We start from the raw sequence: 20,928 nt of genomic DNA, 5'->3' as shown, positions 1-20,928 counted from the left end.
ATTCTCCGCTACCGACAGTGGATAGACCTTGCCACGAGGAGGAACGGCACCAGATTGTAACTCTATGGCACAATCGTATGGGCGGTGCGGAGGTAGGGCAACCGCGCGCACCTTATCGAATACATCCCGGTACTCTTCGTATTCAGGAGGCAACAGAGAGTCCGAGGAAGTACACAGCAACTTGACAGGCCCATGGATGCAACTAGCCCCACACTGCGGTGACCACGAGAGGATCTCGGCCGATCTCCAATCGAAAGTCGGATTATGCTTCTGGAGCCAGGGGTACCCCAAGACCACCGAGTAGTGTGGAGACGAAATAACCTGGAGACAGACCGACTCTCTGTGAACGGCACCAATGGCTATCCCCACTGGAAGGGTCTCATGAGTCACGTGTGGCGGCAGAAGGGGTCTGCCGTCTATCGCCTCAAGAGCCAGTGGGGAACCTCGAGGCTGCAGAGGAATGGAATTGGCGGCAGCGAACACACTATCAATGAACAAACCACCAGCACCAGAGTCCACCAACGCCTGGGTCGTCACCGAGCCCCCGACCCAGGAGAGGACAACAGTGATCAGTGGTTTGTCAACACGGGAAACCGGGGACGAGGAGACTCCACCCAAGATCTGCCCCCGACAGGATCTCGGGTGCGAGCGTTTCCCGGACGGTTCGGACATGCCAACCGAAAATGCCCACCGAGACCACAGTACATGCATCGGCCCTCGCGTCTCCGGAGTACCCTCTCCCCCTCGAACAGGCGAGCAAACCCCAGCTGCATGGGTTCACCCCCAGACAAGTCATCCCCAGGAGGCGTGGGAGGAGAGGGAGGCACGGGTGGGACAGCAAACGTAGGCGCCAATCTGTTAGAAGACCTCCGCAGGCTCTCCTTAAAGGAAGGTCTCTCCCTGAGTCTGGTGTCAATCAAAATCAGGAAAGAAATAAGAGACTCGAGCTCCACTGGTAGGTCCTTAGCTGCAACCTCATCCTTCAAGGCATCCGAGAGACCATGAGAGAAAGCAGCGACCAGAGCCTCATTATTCCAGCCCACCTCTGCTGCCAGGGTACGAAACTCAATGGCGTATTCAGCTACGGATCGTGAACCCTGTCTGATGGACATAAGGAGCTTCGCAGCAGAGGCAGCACGAGCCGGCACATCGAATACCTTCCGAAGAGAAGCAACAAAACCGGAAAACTCGGCAACCACCGGATTGTTGTTCTCCCATAAAGGGCTGGCCCAGGCCAAGGCCTTGTCCGAGAGCAGCGAGATCAAGAAGCCCACCTTTGATCTCTCAGTAGGAAAGGCATGTGGCAGCAACTCGAAATAAATGCCCACCTGGTTAAGGAAACCTCGGCACTGATTTGGCTCTCCCCCAAAGCGCTGTGGAAGGGGGGCAGAACCGGTCATACCCCGAGACACCGCAGGCGCAGCAACAGGTGTCGGGGTAGACTCTGGCGCAACAACCGGAGCGGCAGTAGGAGCGGGCCCAGGAGCGACAACCGACCCATCGGCAACGGAAGCGAAATGAGCCGTGCGTTCAAGCAGGGTTTGCAACGCCACAGCGAACCGACCCAACAGGTGATCCTGCTGATCAAGTCTGGCAACCAGCGTAGGTAGCGAGGATGGCCCTGTACCGTCAGAATTCATGGCTTGGTCCTAATGTCAAGGAACCATGAACCAGACGTACAACAAGAGATACGTGGAAATAAGAAGGCTTTATTGCAAATCAAGCTGTAAGCAAAAGTCCAAACGGATGGCTAAACCGGAGCAGGGTCTTGCGAAGCCAGAGGTCAGGAACCAGAAGGGTAGTCAGACGAAGCCAGGATCAGGAACCAGAAGGGTAGTCAGACGAAGCCAGGATCAGGAACCAGCGGGGTAGTCAGACGAGGCCAGGATCAGGAACCAGAAGCAGCAGCAGTCTTAGAAGCATGTGCACACAGGAGGACCAAGCAAGGAACTGAAGCCACAGACCTCCTATATATATGAGCTAGGCATCCAGCTCCTCCCAGTGGGAAGGAGAAGCCGCAGGGTGGGAGGCTACAAGAAACCCAGAAACCAAGATGGCCGCCAGCACATGTCAAACGAAGGAGAACAGCAAGAAGGTAAGACCATGACACCCTTACACAGCCTGCAGGTGTGTTTGGGGTCATTTTCCTGTTGAAAAATAAATGAGTGTCCAACTAAACGCAAACCGGATGGAATAGCATGCCGCTGCAAGATGCTGTGGTAGCCATGCTGGTTCAGTATGCCTTCAATTTTGAATAAATCCCCAACAGTGTCACCAGCAAAGCACCATCACACCTCCTCCTACATGCTTCACGGTGGGAACCAGGCATGTAGAGTCCATCCGTTTACCTTTTCTGCGTCGCACAAAGACACGGTGGTTGGAACCAAAGATCTCAAATTTGGACATAGACCAAAGCACAGATTTTCACTGGTCTAATGTCCATTCCTTGTGTTCTTTAGCACAAACAAGTCTCTTCTGCTTGTTGCCTGTCCTTAGCAGTGGTTTCCTAGCAGATATTCTACCATGAAGACCTGATTCACACAGTCTATTCTTAACAGTTGTTCTAGAGATGTGTCTGCTGCTAGAACTCTGTGTGGCATTGACCTGGTCTCTAATCTGAGCTGCTGTTAACCTGCGATTTCTGAGGCTGGTGACTCGGATTAACTTATCCTCTGCAGCAGAGGTGACTCTTGGTCTTCCTTTCCTGGGGCGGTCCGCATGTGAGCCAGTTTCTTTGTAGCGCTTGATGGTTTTTGTGACTGCACTTGGGGACACTTTCATAGTTTTCCCAATTTTTTGGACTGACTGACCTTAATTTCTTAAAGTAATGATGGCCACTCATTTTTCTTTACTTAGCTGCTTTTTTCTTGCCATAATACAAATTCTAACAGTCTATTCAGTAGGACTATCAGCTGTGTATCCACCTGACTTCTCCACAACGCAACTGATGGTCCCAACCCCATTTATAAGGCAAGACATCCCACTTATTAAACCTGACAGGGCACACCTCTGAAGTGAAAACCATTTCAGGTGACTACCTCTTGAAGCTCATCAAGAGAATGCCAAGAGTGTGCAAAGCAGTAGTCAAAGCAAAAGGTGGCTACTTTGAATAATCTAGAATATGACATATTTTCAGTTGTTTCACACTTTTTTGTTATGTATATAATTCCACATGTATTAATTCATAGTTTTGATGCCTTCAGTGTGAATCTACAATTTTTATAGTCATGAAAATGAAGAAAACTCTTTGAATGAGAAAGTGTGTCCAAACTTTTGGTCTGTACTGTATATACCTTATACAATCAAAATTATCATAGTGTATAATGTTAGCAGTGCTGATGTGCTATATTAGAGCCAATAAATGTGTCATCTCTTACTGGCATCACAAAACCTAGTGATATATAATGCATCCAAAAATGTGCAGCAATTTGTTTTGTGCCCCAATAAATAGATAAATATAAAAAAATAATAATAATATATAAAAATATACCTATTCTGAGCATATGAGAGCGGCATAATTAGTGTTAAGATGTGGGAGGGCCTGGTTACGAACTTTCCGGTCCTTCCCACATTTTATCTACTTAGTAAGGTACATAAAGACCCCAGATTACCACCAGGGAGACCTATAGTATCTGGAATTGGGGGGTTGTGTGAGACAGTCTGCCGCTTTGTAGATTTTTATCTACAGAGATGTGTAGAAACTTTACCTTCTTTTGTTCGCAACACCACTGATGTCCTTAAGAGACTCAATGGGAAACATTTGGATGGTGATATGCTTCTTGCTACGTGCGACGTCGAGTCCCTGTATACTTCCATTTACCACGACCACGGGCTGCGGGCATCGAGATTCTTTTTGGAAACAACTAAGCTTGACAGGGATATAATTGATCTGATCATGACACTATTAGAATTTGCATTGACACACAATGCGTTCACATTTAAAGATAGTTACTTCCTGAAGCTCCCGGGAACGGCTATGGGGGCGACTTGTGCGCCCTCATATGCTAATTTGTTCCTGGGGCTGTGGAGAAAGAGAGATAGTCATGAATCTGGAGAGTCATGACGCCGTAGTCTCGTGGTCGAGCTATATCAATGACATTTTGTTCATCTGGCAGGGCTCGACATCGCACTTGGACGGGTTTTTACATGAATAATGTGAATAATCAGAATATTAAACTTACGTGGACCTACAGTAAGGACCATGTTGACTTCTTGGACCTTGCGATCACTGTGGAGGGTGGGGGTTTCTTAGGTTTTGACATACACAGGAAGCCCACTTCCACCAACTCCCTGCTGTTCTCCTCCTCCTCCTCACACCATCCACAGGTCTCTCGTGCTATACCTATTGGTCAATTTTGTAGAGCCAGGCGGATATGCTCTAATGAGGCTAGTTTTGAGCGAGAGGCAATGGACCTGTCAAGAAGGTTCTTGGAGAGGGGTTACAGCAAGAAAGTGATCAGGAAAGGATATGTTAAAGCTAAGAATCCTCTAGGGAAAACTTGCTAAACTATGCTCCCCCCCCAAAAAAGAAGAGATTATGGTTTCCCTAGATTCATCACTAATTTTAACGCTCAGTGGAGACAACTGCAGGACATTCTTCAAAGACACTGGCAGGTCCTTCAAACTGATATAGATTTAAAGAAAGTGATCTCGGAGACACCACTTGTTACCTGGAAGAGGGCAAAAAATCTAAAGGATATGGTGACTAGGAGCCATTATGTGGCTCTGACAAAAGGTGGTCTCTTTGGTGATAAGGGCCCACAATGGGGATTTTTTCCATGTGGTGACTGTACTGCATGTCAGTATATGGTGAGGACAGACAAATTCACCAATACAAGCAGGGAAAAGGAATAAAAAATCGTACATCATATCTCCTGCAAAACAGAGGCAGTAGTCTTTCACGCAGAGTGCCCTTGTGGTCTGATCTACATAGGGATGACCGCAAGAGCACTCAAGACGAGAGTTTTGGAGCATGTCCGTGATATCAAGGCAGCAGCTGAGATCACTGAGTATGATAAACTCAAGAAATTGAAACCAGTGGCGAAGCATTTTAGGGAAACCCATAATTGCAATCCTAGAGGTATCTCTTTTAGAGGGATTGACTGCGTACGATTAGGGATCAGGGGGGAGACATAAAACGCTGTCTCCTCCAGAAAGAAACAAAATGGATGGTTCTGCTCAATACTGTAAATCCTTGTGGATTGAATGAGGCTCTGAGTTTCAAATCCTTTCTTTAGATAAGATTTTATGTGGATTTTTAGTGATTTAGATTTTTTTCTATCTATACAGTTTCTTTTGTAGCCATATGACCCGATTACTTGTGAGGTGCGACGAGAGAGATGGTCCATATGGAATGTAAATATGAAGATGGACTATTACAGCGATATTATGATGGACTTCTTTTCAAAAATTCATGTTTGGTTTTTAGGATATATTATTGGACACTTCTATTTATTTTTGGATGCATTATACTGTATATCACTAGGTTTTGTGATGCCAGTAATAGATGACATATTTATTGGCTCTAATATAGCACACCAACACTGCTAACATTAATGTTGACATTATTTTTTGTGATGTCAGCACTTGTTACCATTGGTTGGGTACACGTGATACACTGTGATAATTTTGATTGTATTAGGTATATTTTTATTTTTATTATTTTTAAAAAATAATTATATTTATCTATTTATTGGGGCCTAGCACAAAAAAAATTCTGCACTGAATATGTATTTTCATAATTATTATAATTTGTACTGCACTATGTCACTTTGAATCACATTAGTGATATTTGTGTTCCCATGGTTTGGATTATAGTAATGGGCGATTTTTTCGCACAGTGATTATGTATGGTCACTTTCCTATTATTTCTGTTTTCTAGTATGTACATTGCACTTTATACTAGATTGTCTGTGTTACCGACCTATGATTTGGGTTGGTCACAGGATATCTCCATTTGTCCTTATTCTTTTTCATATTAGGGTTTAATCATGTAGCTTAATTATGCTGTGATCGATATCTCCCATATAGATCCCATATATGTATGATTCCCTACTACTGGGGTTGATGTGTTGGATACATTCTGGATATTGTGGTATCTTGTTTACCTGATCTGCTGTGATGCGCTGTGCACCGGGTCACATGGGGACGCCGCTACGTTTCCTTGGGAGGCGGGCTGAAATGCACAGCGTGCGTTCCACCCCTTCTCCTGACGAGTGCGGCGTCACCATTGAGGGCTCGGTCCGCATCATCAGGTATGAAGCGTTTGATATTAGGCATCAGCTGCTGTGATTTTCTATTGAGACCACATGTGTTTGGGATCCATGGGAGATATAAATAGGGGGATATGGCTACATTTTCATTCACCTACCGACGAAGCTGAGGCGAAACGTGCGTCGAGGTTCCTATCCTGACCTGTGCCTGCTGTTTTCACCCCCCATCATGTCTTGTGGTATGCTTTGATTTCTATCAGTAGTTATTTGTTGTGCTCCTCTATATCCTTTATTATAAGGTTCTGTGTGTCATTATCTTTTCAGGGTCTAATCTCTCCCTCTATTGCTATATTCTAGCGTCTGCTTTATTTCTCCTTAATTGTATTTTGAGTTGAGCCCTGTCTGGTGGTTATGTACCCGGGTGATGACCATATGTTGTTTAGGCCCCCTGCACACGAACGTGTGTGATCCGTGGCCGTATTGTGGCCCGCAAATTGCGGGCCGCAATACACGGCCACAGTTCTGCGTGCATTCCGCATCACGGATGCGGACCCATTCACTTCAATGGGTCCGCAAATCCGGAATTGCGGAACGGCCGCACGGAACGGGACCCCTCGGAAGCACTACGGAGTGCTTCCGTGGGGTTGCGTCCCACACTTCCGTTCCGCAAAAAGATAGAACATGTCCTATCTTTTTGCGGAACGCGCAGATCGCGGACCCGTTCAAGTGAATGGGTCCGCGATCCGATGCGGCTGACCTACGGCCGGCAATCGTGCATTGTGGGCATGAATCACACATGTTTGTGTGCAGGGGGTCTTACTCAGCAGTAGCAGCATTTTTTGTGCTATTTCATGTGGAATCACCTTGATATACACCATCGGCATACCTGACATGTCTTCCATCTTTTGGTTGGTAATAGTGTTGAGCGGCATGTCCCATATTCGAATTCGCGAAATTTCGCGAATATTCGAAAGAATATTCGTAAAATATTCGCGAATATTCGAATTCGTTATTATTTCGCATATGCGATAATTCGAATTTTCGCATCGCATAATACATATTATGAGATGCAAAATTCGCATGTGCGCTAATGAAATCGCCTTACGAAGATTCGCAACTCAATTCAATCACTAATGTAAGAATGCAAAGCCCTTTGCTTCTGTTCTGGGACAAGTGCTGATATTCGCCTGTGCGCTAATAAAATCGCCTAACAAAGATTCGCGCCTCAATCACTTTCTAGGCAATGTGAGTAAGATCTGAGCTTTTGGACTTTTGGGAATCAATCGAGATACAGTGGGGGGTGATGACAGTAGTTGACAGAGTACAGATCAATGTCATCTGTAAGGTGGAAAGTAAAATAAAAAATACGAATATTCGTAAATCGAATTTTACGAAGTTCTACGTATTCGCGAATATGGTGCTATACTATATGAATGCACAGGCCTTTGCCTCTCTGTTCTGGGGACAAGTGTAGATATTCGCATTTGCGTTAATAAAATCGCCTCACGAAGATTCGCAGCTCAATTCAATCACTAATGTAAGAATGCAAAGCCCTTTGCCTCTGTTCTGGGACAAGTGTAGATATTCGCATGTGCGCTAATAAAATCGCCTTACGAATATTCGCGCCTCAATCACTTTCTAGGCAATGTGAGTAAGATCTGAGCTTTTGGACTTTTGGGAATCAATCGAGATACAGTGGGGGGTGATGACAGTAGTTGACAGAGTACAGATCAATGTCATCTGTAAGGTGGAAAGTAAAATAAAAAATACGAATATTCGTAAATCGAATTTTACGAAGTTCTACGTATTCGCGAATATGGTGCTATACTATATGAATGCACAGGCCTTTGCCTCTCTGTTCTGGGGACAAGTGTAGATTTTCGCATTTGCGTTAATAAAATCGCCTCACGGAGATTCGCAGCTCAATTCAATCACTAATGTAATGCAAAGCCCTGTGCCTCTGTTCTGGGACAAGTGTAGATATTCGCATGTGCGCTAATAAAATCGCCTTACGAAGATTCGCAACTCAATTCACTAATGTATGAATGCAAAGCCCTTTGCCTCTGTTCTGGGACGTGCCGATATTCGCATGTGCGCTAATAAAATCGCCTTACGAAGATTCGCGCCTCAATCACTTTCTAGGCAATGTGAGTAAGATCTGAGCTGTTGGACCTTTGGGAAACAATCAATTATATGTGTACTGTAATTTTGTGGAAAAAAAAAAAAAAAAAAAAAAACGAATATTCGTTTTTACGAATATATAGCACTATATTCAAAATATTCGCGAAATCGCGAAGTTGCGATATTCGCGAAAAAAATTCGCTTTTCGAATATTCGCGCTCAACACTAGTTGGTAACAGCGGCATAGGCCAGTGGATTGCGGCATCCGTTTTTCTGCTGGTTCTTCATTTCTTGCTATTTCTAGTATTTTATAAATCATGATATGTCTATTACAATTAAATAAATTATATTTTTGGAATATTTTGGGCATTCTTTTGTTGTTTGTTCTCTAACAACACTGTAGAATCATATGGTTTCTAATCCCTTGCTCTGACTTATAGTTTGTATACTGAGGTGTTCTTTTTGGTTCTTTGTAGTTTTTATTGGTCCAATTTTTCATCACTAATATTACATTTTTGTGGGGGGACACGGAAACCCCAAAAAGTTGAATCATGTTTTGATTGTTTTCAGTCACGGGGTACACAGTGCATGAAAATTTTTATTTTTTAATAGTGAAGACACTTTTAGACATGGCAATGATTTTTTTAATGTTTATTTATCTTTATTTAAAACATTGGAAAAGTGGGGTGATTGGAATTTTCATCCCAACCTCTACCCACTCTTTCCTCTGCCAGCCTCCAGTACTATAGCAGTACATGGCAGCCTCCCCTCTCTGCCTCCACTGCTCCGCCATGTACTAGTGCCAGCCCAGGACCATCCTGCCATAATAAGCAGTAGTAGATGGCGGAACAGCGTTCAGAGAAGGGAGGCTGCTATGTACCTCATGCTATAGTACAGGAGGCTGGCAGAGAAAGGATTATTATATATGAGGCTGGTGTGACTGGGATGGCAACCTGTGGCTGCACACTCAGGACTTTGCCTGCTGCTGTACCTGGCCTTTCCTCCTCTTTTTTCCCAGTCTGTGAAGTTCAGGAGGAAAGGGTGAACCACTTGGACTCTGCCCTCCTCCTTCCTCATGCCCAGAGAGGCCCCAGAACCACTGTGCACTAGTGCAGCAGTAGGCAAGGCAAAGGGGGGGCCAGGGAGCACATACCTGAAAAAACAAGTGCTGTGCATGCCTGCTGTGCCTCCCTCCGCCCTATGCTGTGCTGCTGCTCCTCCTGCTTGCTGCACCCCTTGAGGAGGACTTCACTTGGTTGGCGGGATGCAACTGCGCTACCTGATGAGATAAATTTACATAGCGTGCTGCCAGCTTGTTCTCTGGCTGGCAGTGCACTATGAAGGTAGGCAGAAGAGGCAGCTCAACTCATCATCATGTATAGGAAGGGGCAGATGCTGGGCGATGCGGGCACACTTTAAATGAATGTGATGCAGGTTGGATGGGCATGGTTAGCTGGCCCCTATGTGAAAATTTAAAAGTATGTACACACAGTAAGGCCTCATGCACACAACAGTATTTTTTCACGGTCCGCAAAACGGGGTTCCGTTGTTCCGTGATCCGTGTCCTTTTTTTCTTCCGTGTGTCTTCCATGATTTTTGGAGGATCACCAGACATGAAGGAAAGTAAAAAAAAAAAAGTTGTTTTGGTGTCCGCCTGGCCGTGCGTAGCCAAACGGATCCGTCCTGACTTACAATGCAAGTCAATGGGGACGGATCCGTTTGACGTTGACACAATATGGTGCAATTGCAAACGGATCAGTCCCCCATTGACTTTCAATGTAAAGTCAGGAGTCCCTATAGGAGTTTTCTCCAATCTGATGGTATATTTTAACTTGAAGCGTCCCCATCTCCATGGGAACGCCTCTATGTTAGAATATACCATCAGATTTGAGTTACATAGTGAAAACTCAGATCCGACAGTATATTCTAATACAGAGGTGTTCCCATGGTGATGGGGACGCTTCAAGTTAGAATATACTAAGAACTGTGTACATGACTGCCCCCTGCTGCCTGGCAGCATCCGATCTCTCACAAGGGGCTGTGATCCGCACAATTAACCCCTCAGGTGCCGCACCTGAGGGGTTAATTGTGCGTATCATAGCCCCCTGTAAGAGATCAAGTGCTTCCAGGCAGCAGGGGGCAGACCCCCCTCCCTCCCCAGTTTTAAATTCATTGGTGGCCAGTGCGGCCCCCCCGGCCCCCCCTCGCCTGTATTAAATTCATTGGTGGCCAGTGCGGCCCCCCCCGGACCCCCCCTCCCCTGTATTAAATTTATTGGTGGCCAGTGCGCCTCACTGGCCCCCCTCCCCTGTATTAAATTCATTGGTGGCCAGTGCGGCCCTCCCTCTCCCCCCCTAATTAAAATCACCCCCCCCCCGATCATTGGTGGCAGCGGAGAGTTCCAATCTTAATCCCAGTTTAATCGCTGGGGCTCCGATCGGTAACCATGGCAACCAGGACGCTACTGCATTTCTGGCTGCCATGGTTACTTAGCAATTTTAGAAGCATTATACTTACCTGCGCTGTCTGTGACCGGCCGGGCGCTCCTCCTACTGGTAAGTGAAAGGTCTGTGCGGCGCATTGCTTATAGCACAGACCTGTCACTTACCAGGAGGCACGGGATTTCAGATGGAGTGGAGGAGGTAATCAGATTAAACAAGGGCGGGCCAGAGGGGTGAAGCCTGCGCAACCCGATCCAGCTGGCGGAGGCACGGGATTTCAGATGGAGAGGAGGAGGTAATCAGATTAAACAAGGGCAGGCCAGAGTAGTGAAAGAGGAGGGGTTTGGTAAGTAAAGCGCAGAGGGGCCTGGGCACCGCCCGCATGAACGCCGCCCCTGGGCACCCTCAGAACCTAAGGTGCCGCCCTTTATTCATTTCAATGGGGCCGCCAAAAATAGGCGAGCACTGGTTCCGCTATTTCCGTCTGCCCCATAGAAATGAATGATAGCAGGGACCGCGTGTGCGCAGTGCGCTCCCATTCACTTGAGTGTGAGCAGCGCTTGGTGGTGGACGGAATATCCCTTTAAGTAGATATCTTGTACATAGTAAGCAGAAATACTTTTCCTCTGCGCACACAGTACTACAGCTCCTAGACCACAACACATATTCTATCTGTCTTTGCAGAGCAGGGGTCCAATCTTTCATCCTGTGGCTCTGGAATGAAGTGGGGGCATAGCTTCTTAATCAATTTCATCTCCTTAATGTACCCCATAGAGGAAAGGAAATGCAAGAAAAAGGCACTGCTATTATTAGATTACAAGCTTTATTTTCCTTAGGGGTCCAGAAATCAAAACATTCCTTTACTTGCCATGACTTTCCATAACTTTGAAGTACAGTACATGATTAATTTATAGGCACCGGCCATATGTGCAACGGCCAATCTGTTTAGTTTTAAAGAAACACGGATTGCATCATTTCAAAAGTAAGAAGTCTTCTGTTGTGGGATCGTCCATGAAACTGAAGTTGGGTTTTAGACAGCTTTGCTGGTTGACGCTGAGTCCTCAATTTTTTAATTTTTTTTTATATTTTTTAAAAATTTGTGGCTTTTGCTTTAACATTTTCATATTAGTACATTTGCAAATGCAATTTTACATGCCAGAGAGCAAAAAGAAACAAAAATTGTGGTTACTCTCAAATGTCGTTCTGGAGCTATCTGCGCATTGAGTGATAACATATGCTGCAACGAAATGCAAATAAATCTCGCTAGACTTCTTTCTTTCCCTCCCCCCCTTGGTCTGTCTCCAGTTTCCAATAACAGATATATTATTGCGCAATTATACAAAATAAAAAATAGTTTCTTGGAAAAATAATCTTCATTTAACATTGCTAAAGGTATTCTACTGCTATTTTCTGATTTTTATATTTTTTTTATTTAGCCTTTTACATATTTGATACTGTATATATATAAGCAGTTTTTTAATGGTCAAAATAGTACCTTGGTCCTATAGTTCATTCTGTTCAGCATATACTTGCGAAAGTCAGATTTACACATGGCAGTTGTTGGGCTGATTATCGAGTACAAACGTTAAGGCCACATTCACACGACCATATGTGTTTTGTGGTCTGCAAAACACTGATCCGCAAAAAATACGGATGGCGTCTTTTTGGCATCCGTATTGCATCAATTTTTTTTTTTTAGGATCCATTGTAACAATGCCTATCCTTGTCTGCAAAACGGACAAGAATAGGACATGCTCTAAATGTTTTGCGGAGCTACAGAACGGACATACGGATGTGGACAGCATACGGTGTGCTGTTTGCATTTTTGGAATGGACACAGAAACAAAATTTGGTTGTGTGCATGCACATGAACATATTTTCTTTCCGTGTCTGTTCCGTTTTTGTTGCTGACAGTATGCAGAACAATTCAATTCAATGGGTCCGCAAAAAAAAAAGGAAGTTGCTCCGTGTGCATTCCGTTTCCGTATTTCCGTTCCGCAAAAGAATAGAACATGTCCTATTATTGTCCGCATTACGGACAAGGATAATACTGTTCTATTAGGGGCCAGCTGTTCCGTTCCGCAAAATACGGAATGCACACGGACATCATCCATATTTTTTGAGGATCTGTTTTTTGCTGACAGCAAAATATATACAGTTGTGTGCATGAGCCCTAATACTAATGCTTGTTCCTGATAATCGTCCCGTGTAAAGGTGTCGCAGATCACCCGATGAACGATCAAAACACTCGTTCATTGGGTGAAATCATCGTTTATCTGGACACCAAAATGAGGCCTCATTTACATTTCCGTGTCAGAGTCACGTCCGTGAATAAAAGTGTATGTGTTTCATCTTTTAAAGCTGTTCGTGAAGGATCCATGGTTGGTCCGTGTGTCCATTTTTAACGTCCATGTGTCATCCATAATTCACTGATGTTGCTCAGCTGAAAATTAATTTCTAAAGAATCTCCTATTAGTCTTCAGTGAAAAACGGAAGCAACACGGATGTGTGTCAGTGATTTTCACGGACCCAAAGACTTCAATGGGCATGCTTGGTCCGTTTCATGGATCAAAGTAGTGCATGTCCCCGTGATTTTATTACTGACCCATGGTCAATAAAAAAATACTGCAACGTGAACAGACACATTTAAATCAATGGGTCTCATTGTTTCTGGGCAGTGGATTGAGCTGTATGAGCAATGATCTGCTGCCTAGAAAGAATGGCTCTGTATGGGGACGAGTGATTGCAGCAGTGGAGGAGATCGCTGCATGTAAATACAGAAGATGATGATGATGATGATAATATTAATAACAATCTTTTATTCATACAGCACGGTGGCTCAGTGGTTAGCACTGGTTACTTGCAGCGCTCGAGTCCTGGTTCGAATCCAACCAAGGACAACATCTGCATGGAGTTTGTATGTTCTCCCCATGTTTGTGTAGGTTTCCTCCAGGTTCTCCGGTTTCCTCCCACACTCCAAAGACCTACTGATAGGGACCCTAGATTGTGAGCCCCATTGCAGCCAGCAACTACTGATAAGGTCTGTAAAGCGCTGCAGAATATGTCAGCGCTATATAAGTGCGTAAAAAAATAAAAATAAATATAGAGCCAACATATTCCACAGCATTTTACAATTAGCAGGCAATTATTGGGAAGGAACGGTTCCTTCCTGATAACTGCCTGCTCAGCGAGCGTGTGCAAATATCTAATATGTCTAACGTGCTCATAGGCTTCTATAAGCCAGGCTTATGACAAAATAGGACCTTTTGCTTGCATTTACATCACATGCATTGGCATATATACACTTTTCAATACAACTGCGTACCTTTTTTTTCTTCACCGTGAGCCCATATTAGATGAACGCAACATCTTTCAACTGAGAGTTCTAGTTCCTCGCCAGCTTAAGAGCTATCATAGGCGTGCGCACGGGGTGTGCCGGGTGTGCCTGGGCACACCCTAATCACACCCCTGTGCTCCGCCTCCTGTGCTGCTGCCTGTCGCAGTGCCGCTTGAGCCCCAGCTGCCAGCCTCGCACTGTCCGCACAGCTTCAATATGACATACATCGACTGACGACGAGTATAATACTGTAGTGTATCCACTGCTCCTGTGCTCCATGACTCCGTCTCCCGGCGGCCGGCTGCGTGATGTCACTCACTCCGACGTCACGCGCCTGCTCCGCCTGCTTCATTAAGTGGGAGGAGCATGCGCGAGCGGCGTGACGGAGTGAGTGACGTCACGCTATGCTGCTGCCGGCCGCCTAGTATGAATGTTTGAAGAGCGGGAGCCCGCCCAGTGCCCAGTGAATGGATGGTGAAGGTCAGGTCTTTTGTGCACTGTGAAAAAGATAAACTGATGTGAATACTATCGGCAGTCCTGACTGTGCCAGTACGTCAGTGGTACTGTGGTAGATTATTAGATAGCAGCACAACTTGGCACAAGTTTAATTACAAGCTCACCTACATGAGGAACCGTGGGGTCGTACAATAGTTGCCGGCTTCCATCCCCTATTGGGGGTCAGTCACTGTCAGGGACACTGTTATGGGGGGTGGGGGGAGATATCTGTGGATGATAACACATATATCGCACAAGATGCTGCTATATATATGTGTCATCAACAGATCCCCCCGGCCCCCCATAACAGTGTCATTCACAAATCCCCCCACATCTGTGTCAGATTCCACACAGATGCCCCCATAACAGTGCCAGTCTATTAAGGTCTAACAGTCTATTAAGGGGATATCTGTGGAGGACACTGTTATGGGGGGGGGGGGGTCTGTGGATGACGCACTGTTAATAACAGTGCGTCATCCACTGATGCGCATAACAGTGTCATCCACTGATGCCCATAACAGTGCGTCATCCACAGATCCCCCATAACAGTGTCATCCACTTATGCCCATAACAGTGCGTCATCCACAGATCCCCCATAACAGTGCGTCATCCACAGATCCACCATAACAGTGCGTCATCCACAGATCCCCCATAACAGTGTGTCATCCACAGATCCCCCATAACAGTGTGTCATCCACAGATCCCCCATAACAGTGTGTCATCCACAGATCCTCCATAACAGTGTGTCATCCACAGATCCCCCATAACAGTGCGTCATCCACAGATCCCCCATAACAGTGTGCCTTCCACAGGTCCCCCATAACAGTGTGTCATCCACAGGTCCCCCATAACACTGCGCCTGCGCACTGAGGAGAGACAGAAAAGTGGGCAAAGAATCTGCGGAAGCAAGCAGAGGACGGCACAGCAGACGACTGAACATCTTCTTTTGTAAGTAAATTGTTTTATTTTTTGTCTTTTATTATATTCTGGCTTTTGCTAAAAGGGACAGTAAAAAATTGTTGTTGTTTTTTTAGTTATGTATGATGCTTTTTGATAATAAGTAAATGTAGTGGTGCTGTAATGTGGCCCCCAGGGCTCTCTGATGTCCTGCAGGCTGGCGCTGTGGCAGCATACGGTCAGTCAGGCAGCAGAAAGGCTCTGGGGCGGTCATTGTGCTCTGGAACTTTTCCCTTCACAGCCACTGCTCTCTCTCTCGTACAGCGCGGACTCTGCAGGAGGCTTTCCGTTTGCTCTCCGTCCTCATAAAAGTCTAAGGGAATCAAAACGGATCCATCTAGTTCCCGTTTTACAAGACGGAAAACAAAGTCCTGTCGACAGGATAACAGCATAAGGGGACCCAGACCGATCCGTTATGCTTTCTCATAAACTTCTATTAGGACAGAGCAAAACGGAATGCCTCTGAAAGGTTTCCGTTTTGCATTCCATCTGGCCATTCCGTTATATTCCGTTTGAAACTGAACCTATAACGGAATGGGATAACGCAGATGTGAACCCAGCCTTAGGAATAGATTGTTTCTGAATACTCCAGCGTACCGAGGAAGAAAGGAAAACTCTTGAAAGCTTGTCTTTTAAGTATTAGGTTAGTACAATAAAAACGGACACACTGTTATGGAGGATCTGTGGGTATAATATATATATATACATACATGCGCGCGGATCTGTGGGTATAATATATATATATACATACATGCGCGCGGCGTGTGTATTTGTGCTTTAGGGTGCACACCCTAATGCAATAGGCTGCGCACGCCTATGAGAGCTATAGGTTGTAGAGTGCAGACCATAGCTGTATAGGATCTATGTTATGTATGCAGCTACATAATTCTAACTTACATAGGTTGGCATGACCCTGGGTTCAGTAGTCAACCCCTCATCAGTTAGTATACCTGTGGGGGGACAGGTGTGACACAGGCATGTCAGTCTGACATAGTGTTGTAGATCCTATACAGCTATGATCTGCAACCTATAGCTTTTTACCGAAATTTGGTAAGCAATTGTCTATTTTTTCCATGGTAGATGGGTGATCTGTTAGGCACAATCTGTGTTCTCTCCTCTTATGTTAATATCACAGACATATCTATGTCTGTAACAAAGAGAAAATTGTTAGGAATTTGCAGGAATAAAGGTATAAATGGCTGCTGTGTTGGACACCACCCTCACAGATTTTCCCCTTTCTTCTTGGCAAAATGCCACACACAGAATAATGTTCCCAACCACCATGTTCCAGGTGTCTCCATACTTTTGGACCACCCTGTATCTATATATCTATCTATCTATCTATCTATCTATCTATCTATCTATCAGCACCATTATGCATAATTATACATAATACTTGAAGATATATCACCAGATCAGGCAACATTTAAAATGGTTCAATGTCAGGGCAAGCTATGTTACCTATTGCTTGGGCACCTTACCATAGTGGAAGGTGCCTTAAGTACCCACAGGTGGTACATTAGCTGGATGGAAAAAATTAAGATATGTGCACTGTTACGACCGTAGACAGGGAAACGCACTAACATGGTGAGCCCTAACTGGAACCCAACCCGCTGTCCCTACCTAGCCCCAAGCGGCAAGTCCACAACTGGTCGACTGTCCTTATACTGGTAAGTGCAGAGAGCCAAACCAATCACCTGCAGTAAAAACTCTAGGGACCTGTTCACAGAAAACCAAAACTGGATAGGAAACAGGGTGGAAAATCGTAGAGCAGAGAGAGAGGTCCAAGTCAAGCCAAAGTCAAATCCAAATAGCAACAATCAAAGAACACATGATAGCAACAGGAGCACATCAAGGGAAACCTATAACTGGTAAGGGTGCATTGCCAGCAGGTGGTTTAAATAGAGCACCAAGTCCCTGGATCAGAACATAATAGGACCAAGGACTCAGCGCCCCATTGGACCAGAATATAAGCAGTCCTGAGATAGGCAGGCCTAGCAGTCACTCAGCCTGCATCACAAACATATACAGGTGATACAAATAACTACTAGTCTCCCCTAGCCAGCATGTGCACTCGCATCACGAGGGGGTGTAGCTAAGTGATGCATCACTGGGGGCCTGGCTTAAGCGGGCAGTGCGAGGGGCATGTCATGTCACTAGGGGGCATGGCCCGAGCCCCAGACTGCGGCGCTGGAGCTCAGACAGATAAGTTGGTGACATGCACACTGTTCCTTTAAGAGTCGGTGAGGGACCGCGTGCCCTACAGGCAGACTGGGGGACCTCGTCGGCAAGTGCAGGTGGCATGCTGGAGAAGACAGAGGAGAAGATCCTGATGGCAGGACCCACTGCAAGAAAGCTGCAGGAGGTTGGTTCGTCTGAGCCACCAAAGAAGACCGTACAGGATGAGTCGACTGGGAACAGGGGGCAGCGGCGTGCACAGGCCACCAAAATAAAACCAGGTCCATTCGATCTCCATGTCACGGCGGGGAGTGGGGAAAACCCCCCACCATGCAATGTCTGAGGCTGCAACGCCAGATAGCAAGGAACAGGGAGCAGGTCACCTCCTAATGTAACCCTGATCTCTCCCTAGACTCCTAGCGCATGAGCCACCTCAGAAGGTAAGGGGGTGCATGCTCACCAACCTAGGGCCCTGCTATCCCTGCTATGCCCTAGGCCTGATGACAGGGCAGAGAATACCTGTGCATCCATGACACGGATGACAGGCGTCTCCAGAGGCCCAGTAGCTGACAGGATACAAGGCTATGGGGGAAGCAATATGGCAGGTAAGTCACACAGCAACATAACAATGCTATCTACACTTAGCTGCCACAGCCCAGATGGACGGAGGTTCCAGGCTGGGAAACCCACAGTCTTGCCTTCGCTTAACCCCTCCGGGAAAGCACGCCCCTTCCAGAGCCGTCACACACCACAATCAAACCTCCAAGCAAAACCCACACCATAACTACATACACCAGGTGGGGGGAGGAATGACAGAAACACACCGGAGGGGACAACAGACACAGCAAAGGAAACAGAATAATAAATAAGGGTGGCTCACACAGACATAATCACAAACAGCCCAGGAGCAGAGCTCCACACCAAGCTGACAACCAAAATCAAACTGACCTTCAGGCTCCACCACACCAACATATAAGAAGGCCTGAGGTCACACCCACCACACCTACCAGACACACCTTAACCCCGTGCATACCAAAATGGGCAAACACCACATCCAAGAAAAGTGCCTCACATGCAAACCATGTTGCCAAAGGCAACCACATGTGAAGACACATAGTCACGACCTAACCACGGGTCGTGACACTCCATTATGGCCTTTAGGAGTAATTCACAAGCAGAGGACAACCCATCTAAAGTCCATATCCTTTAACGGGTTATATGGACAGGGGTCATTGTCATGAGATAACCCTTTCCACTATATTGCTCTTAGATTGCTTAATGTAATTTGTGATTTGGGAACGAGACCAAGAAAATATTTTGTCTTAGGGCTTGGAAGCTTCAAGTATGTTGCGCCTTTACAGCTAAATCAGACACATACATGTTTTGTCAAGGAGTTAAGTACTGACCAGTCCACTATTCTGACCTATAATATGGCCATGATCTCCTATGGGCCCAATAAATATTCTCTTTGACTGAAATTCCTTAGAAGTAACTGCATAACAAACCAGAAGTGAAGCCCTTGAAGCTAGAGAACATGCAGCACACATATGCTAAAAATTGTTTTCCCAACATTATGAAATCTGCTCATATGAAGGAACAGACCATAACAGAAAAACAAACAAATCATGTTCTGGTTTGGTAGCTGCCAGCACTGGAGCCATCAGTAACATATGACAACACTCATTTGTCTGTTTGCTTGGCATGCCGATGGTCGGCCAAAAAGTAAAATAATTGTTTGCAGAATGTTACATAGTAACTGACAGAAACCTTCTGATAAACACCAAATTGTAAAAGGAATATCTTTATACTTTTGTATTGTATTAAAAAAAATAAAGTGACACTTCCATCCAAATAAAAAATAAAATAATAATAAAATAAATAATAGAAAATAATTAATAAATAAATAATAATATGAAAAACAAGTGCATGGGTTCCTGGATACAATTTTTATGAAGCCACTGTATATATTTTATTTCCAGCCCTTGGTCTTTAACTTCTTTGTTTGGACTTTTAGCACACCATATAGCTTTGCTTGACTCCTCTCAGACAATTCATTGCAGCCAGACACAGCCTCCCTGTAGCGTCTCAGTTATAGCATCACATCTTACACTGATAAGTACAATGCTCCTCTGGGGCCATCTTTATTTAGGCATATCAAGAGAACAATAAAGTTGTCACAATGTTATTCCAAATATTCTAATCTACTATTATACTAACAGATAACATATTTCCCTCAAAGCAACATTAAAGGGAGTCTGTCACCAACCTGACCGGTTTTTAACCGATCACATAGTTCAGTGGGACACAAAGACATGACACAGATGGTATCTTTGTTTCGTTTTTCAGATCATCCAAATCTCCCAAAAAGTAGTTTTATGATATGATAATGAGCCGTCACAAGTGCCCAGGGGCGAAGAGTTTGCTGAAAGTGCCCAAGTTTCCCTGCCACACTTGCACCTAACTCCACCCCTCAGTTAACTCCGGCCAGGTCTGTGGCTCCGTGACATCCTATTTCCCTATAGGCCATTTGCGCATCGCTGCCGGGCCCGGGCATGCGCAGTGTTCTGCCCACTGTGGGCAGAGACACAGAGATATGCAGTGCGCATGTTTTTCACGCCCTTTATTGTTAGCCACCACTTAATAGGGTTGGTGTCACCCTTTACATAAATAGAGGAGACAGAACATTCCAGTTCAGTTGTAGTTCAGCCTAGCTAGGGCTAGGAGAATAAAGCACATGTATGTAGTTGACAGGTCAGCCCATCCTGGACCTGACACCACCCTGGATAGGGCTATAACAACTACAAAAGCAGATCAGAGGCAAGATAAATGTAAGACCTGAAAATCCTGTAGAGATAACTAGTCTTAATAAGGACTTTATTGACTCTACAGCACCAGTGCTCAGTAGAAGTCTCTAGTGTCTGAGCACACCAAATGTCACGGAATGTGTACAGGTAACAAGGCAAAGCAACATGTATAAACGACTCGCTGGATCCAAAAACTAAGGAACCAAGGGAGACCCCTGCAGAAGACCTGGCACTTTCCCTGGCTGCTCAGCCTATGCAAAGATCCTAATGGTGGAGGTTTGCATATCCACGAACCTTGACTATAAAGCCCTGATCACCCTACTATAGTGAGGGGACACGACCACCGGCTCCCTACACAAGACACGGAGGGAGTCAGGGTCATC

The sequence above is a fragment of the Bufo gargarizans genome, chromosome 4 (genome assembly GCF_014858855.1).
Source record: "Bufo gargarizans isolate SCDJY-AF-19 chromosome 4, ASM1485885v1, whole genome shotgun sequence".
Lineage (NCBI taxonomy): Eukaryota > Metazoa > Chordata > Amphibia > Anura > Bufonidae > Bufo > Bufo gargarizans.
The sequence above is the reverse complement of the archived record's forward strand: the minus strand, read 5'-3'. Positions refer to the sequence as shown.